This window comes from Pongo abelii, chromosome 9 (assembly GCF_028885655.2).
Source record: "Pongo abelii isolate AG06213 chromosome 9, NHGRI_mPonAbe1-v2.0_pri, whole genome shotgun sequence".
Classification (NCBI taxonomy): domain Eukaryota; kingdom Metazoa; phylum Chordata; class Mammalia; order Primates; family Hominidae; genus Pongo; species Pongo abelii.
This window is the reverse complement of record NC_071994.2, coordinates 118,320,326-118,325,400: the sequence shown is the minus strand read 5'-3', so window position 1 is coordinate 118,325,400 and position 5,075 is coordinate 118,320,326. Positions and strand designations below refer to the sequence as shown.

At 43.3% G+C, this 5,075-nt stretch overlaps 1 long non-coding RNA gene across 1 annotated transcript; it reads left to right on the top strand.

The window, feature by feature from the left end:
* The first annotated feature begins 373 nt into the window (after positions 1 to 373).
* Positions 374 to 4,802, top strand: LOC129048995 (uncharacterized). Its single transcript, XR_008511691.1, has 3 exons — positions 374 to 625; positions 2,608 to 2,668; positions 4,670 to 4,802. It is a non-coding gene; the product is annotated as an uncharacterized LOC129048995 (long non-coding RNA).
* Positions 4,803 to 5,075: the final 273 nt, after the last annotated feature.

The following is a 5,075-nucleotide window of genomic DNA, read 5'->3' as shown; positions in this document are numbered from 1 at the left end:
TAAACTGGCATTCCACATTTACATACACTAAATGTTAACATTAGATAGCCTCTGTAATATGAATCTTTCCTGGGTGAGCTGAGAAAATCAGGTGTTCTGGCCTGCAAAATTGACAGTTAAACCCTGGATGGGGTGAATTCTCAAACGGAATGGATGATATTCCCTGAGCAGCCTCTTGGAGACAGCCAGTTTGGAGTGAAACCAGTCTATACCCTACCCTGGTCTGCCCCAGCTTCTTTCTCCTATCTAAAGCCTACTCTTTTTAGAAGGCTCAGCTTAGCCACTGTCGCTGGTGAGGCCAACAGTGTGTGCTCCCTCATCTAAGTTCCTTAGCACCTGCCTTTGGTACCCCATGGAGCATAGCACACACTATGGGCTCTATAGTTGGACTAACTGTGTAATTTTGGGCCAGATGCTTCATCTCTCTGTGTTTCAGTTTCCTGCTCTGTAAAACTGATGTAATAATAGTGCTGACCTCACAGGGGTGTTGCAAAACTTCATGAACAAATGCATATAAAGCCCTTGCCACCATGTCTATCACACAGTAAGAGCTCAGTGAAAGTTAGTCATTGCTGTTAATTGCTGCTTATTTTTCTAAGCATGTGTCCTGTTTCTGCAACTCATTGTGAGTTCCTTGCAGTAGAGATGATGCCTGTGAGCTTCAGTGCCTCCATCTGTAAAATGGGAATAACAGTCATGCCATGGGTTTATTGGGATAATAAGTTAGAGAATAAGCATAAACAGCCCCATTGGTACCTACATATAGTAGGTGTTCAATAAATCCTTTTTGATGTTATTATTATTATACCTATTAGTAGGCCCTCTGCCTGACACAGGCTCTGAACATGGTTGCATCAGACATATATGTGATTGAGTGGTGATGACAGAGGTCCTATGGAACAGGAATAGAATAAGTAGCCACCCTTGTTGAGGCAGTTAGAGCTAATTCCCATAGGCTAATGAATTGATTCCCAGGAACTTTGAAATTGGCTGTGTGAAATGTGGAGCACGCTGTCCAGTGACATGGCCAAGTATTGGTATATCTCAGCGCCTTTGCACAGGCTGCTCTCCCCATCTGAGCTACCCTCCGCTACTCATCCTTTAAGGCCCAATCAAATGTTATTGTCCTTGCACTTTCTGACTTCCTGTCTCCATCACACATCCCCTTACCTGTCACTCTTCCTTCCTCTCACTTTTCATGTATGTATCACATGGCATGAACCATACTTTATCAGTCATTCATATATGTATATGTATCATTCATTCATAGATATATATACACATACACACGTATATACACACATGTACACATACATACACATATACAGTCATGTGACACATAATGAAGTTTTGGTGAACACCTGACTGCATATATGACAATGGTCCTATAATATTGTGATGTCATATTTTTACTGTACCTTGTCCATGTTTAGATACACAAATACCATTATATTATAGCTGCCAACAGTATTGAGCACTGTAACATGCTGTACAGGTTTGTATGCTAGGACCAAGAGGCTACACCATGCAGCCTTGATGTGTAGTAGGCTGTACCATCTAGGTTTGTGTAAGTATACTCTAGGATGTTCACGCAATAATGAAATTGCCTAACGACACATTTCTCGGAATGTGTCCCCGTTGTTAAGTGATACATGACTGGACTATACATGGCATATCTACATGTATATACCTGTCCTAGTGGGTGCAGACCATGTGTTATTCATAATTTGGTCTTCAGCACCCAGCAGCTGCTCAATTGATGTTACACATGAAGATAAAATGGCTAAAATTGTTGGTGGTGCATGTGCCTTGAGTTCCTTCTCCAGTGCTGGGATTGGGGTTGTTCTAATCCATCTATACTGCAGCTCCGAGTCCCTGCTGTGACTGGTAGATCACCTGGGGATCAGTGTGTGACTCTGAAGCAGAGAGAGATCACAACGCCACCCCTTCCTACAGAGCCAGACGCAGAGCAGACACAGGGTAGCGGGTCCTATGATGCGTGTGTGTGATGGGGAGTATCCACTCAGCCAGAGGAGAGCAGGAGCAGGGGTGGAATGACTTGTGGTCCCTGGTGGTCTGTGCCCCGTTGTCACCACAGACTGCTTCTGGGAGATGAAGTTTCCTGCCCTTTTTTGGTCTAGAAACACTGGAGAAGAGCTTTGTTTTTCTTTGGTCCTGGCTGGGAGGGGGGTGAACAAGACTGTGATTTCCTGGCTCCTCTGCATAGCTGACATTGTGAGTGATCAGGGCCAGGTGGTGTTAGGACTACAGGGAGAACTGCGCATTCAAGAATCTTAAGGAGGGGATTATTACCGATAAATAAACACAGACACTGCTCTAAAGCAGAATTTGTGTTTTCTCTCAAGGGCCCCAGGAAATCAGCAAGCAACCCACATAGTTGAGAACAGCCAGGCAACCCCTCCTGACCTCAGATTACTGCTAATGATAAGAGCTGGAAGCCCAGCTCCATGCACGTGAGGGAGGGGTGCTCAACCCCCTGAGGTTAGGGATGCGCTGCATCTTTTGGGATTTTCCACAATAGATTTATTTTTAGCAAGAAAAATTTAAAATCCCATAACTCAGTGCAACTTCCTTGCTTAAACCCAGTTGCTTTTCAGAAGACAGCTGAAGGAGGAGGTTTGAAAACAGTCCTCTCCGGCCATAGAAGGTAATCCCACTTTTGCAGAAGTTACCAAGAGCCTTGATCCTGGCAAGTGAGCTTCTGGGAACCTGTCTGAAATATGCCCCTAAAAGTCCCTCAACCGCTCATCAGCCCTTTTCCAAACTGAGATAATCTAGGGTCTTATTTCCCAAAGAGTGTTCTGTGGTCAACGATCCCAGAAGTTGCGCTCCTTGAAAAAATACTAAGAAGTTAGGGTCCTGGAAATACTACCCACTCACCCTAGCCAAGATGGTCCCTCTCTTCTTCCTCAAACGTGATAGGCATGCTCCTGTCTGGAGTCGTCATGCCTGCTTCACCCTCTGGTTGGTATGTTCTTCCTCCAGACACCTGCATGGCAAACTCCTCCCTTCATCTTCAATTCTTTGCTGAAGAATGAGGTCTCTCTCTTCGCTTTTATATCCCCCTTCTATGCCTTTTTTCTTTTTTAACACTCACCACTAACTTTAATAAACTATGTCCCTTTCTGCCCTGTAAGTTGTTGCATCTTCATAGCCACTCTGGCAGGAGGAAATAAATATGGTACAGTGTCCACTGGCACTTAGAGCTTCCACAGAAAGAAGCACACAGTATTTTGACTTACATTTCATTGGACCAAACAAGTCACATGGCTGCATCTAATGTCAAAAGGAAGAGGGAAATGCATTGCTACCCTGGCACATATGTCAATGGTTCTAATGACTACCATACCAGTTTAAGAGCTGTCAGTGAGTGCCTTTCCATTGCTCATGGAATAAAGTCCAAATTTCTTTGCTGGATTTAAAAATCTCTGCATGATCTGGCTCCTGCTTATCTCTCAGACTCACATCTCAGCTTAGAGGTCATTTCTTCCAGGAAGCCCCCCCGATTGAGCTTTCTGGGTTAAGGATTCTTCATCCCATGTGCTTCCAGAAACTTGGTACTTCCTAGCATGTTAGTACTTATTCTATCTCCTGATACAAGGTTTTCTGGTGATCTAGTTAGTGTTAAAAATCAATTCAGTTGTTCATGACCAGTATTATAAAAAATGAAACAGAACATAATGGATCTCCTAATATGTAGTAAGGATTAGTAATGCTTTGTGAAATTTTTGTTTCATTATATGCATGTAGATCAGTCCTGTGTGTTGGGATGACTTGTAAAATGTATTTCTTAATTTGGCTTGTGGTTAAAAGCCTTTGAAGGGCACAGCCCTCTTAGGACAGTAAATTTCACGGGGCCTGGGACCAGGTCTATCTTGTTTATCCTGGACCGCTGCTGGTGCCTAGCACAATGGCTTTCACGAAGTATGACCTCAAAATAATTTTAAAATTATTTTATGAATGAATTCTCTGTCACCTGAGAATTTCGACTTTGTTAAGAACCAGGGTGGAAGTCCGGACTGCTTTCTTTCAGTACCATTACCCTGGATGAATGATGCCAGCTTGGATTTCCAATGCCAAGACTTCCCTCACTTCCCAAGCAGGCTGAATGGATGTGGGCTGCAGCTTACAGACCACTGGGCTTGGAAGCCTACAAGAGCCATTTCTCTTAATCAAGGCCCTCACGGTGTCCTGAAATTCAGTGCCATCCTTATGCACAGGGGCAGTAGGATGCTAATGATGCTGCCCCAAAATTACTGTCAGGGGTCAGAAAAACGTGTGTTCAAATCCCATTTTATAATGTGCTGGCTGGAGGACTTTAGGCAAGGGGCCTCTCTGAGCCTAAGTTTTTTTCTCTGTAAAATAGAGGTAATATTATCTTCCTTCCAAAGTTGATGTAAGGATTAGAGAAAATGTTTATTTCCTATTTCTGGAAATATAGGCATTCAATAAATCATGTCTGTTTATTATCGTTAGCAGCTTTAACCAAACTCACTTTTAAAAGTACTTGAAATCCCTTTATTAGTAAACCATTCCTTTGAGTTAAGACATCATTTACTATAAAATGCTCTAGTTTCCCTGGGAGCGTAAGTATCTGAAGTCATGATCAACATCTTTGTATGAATAACTTGTTATATCTTTCTTTCAGTGTGGGATCAGCTGAGATCTGGCTTTGATGGGAGGAAAGGAGGAGAAACAGAAACAGAAGAGAAGCCTGGGAAAAAGGAGGGGATGTGTGGCCAGAGGAGTTGGGGGTGTCTAGAATAAAAGACTTATCCTTCATGAGGTTCTCCTTCTGTGGCAGGTGACTGGTGGGGATGATGTTGCGTCTCTGAGTCTCAGATTCCCTATTTTATATCCACCTCTTTTAGCACGGTCGGCTGCATAATGTCCAGGGACAAGTGCAAAATGAAAATGTGGGGCTTCTTGTCCAAAAAGGAGGAAAATTGGTTTTTCTTTTATTTATTTATTTATTGTTATATAGTGTGTGCTCTCCTGGGAACATAGTCCTTACCAACAAGCACAGACCCTCACCTGGGGCCACCCTCCCACCC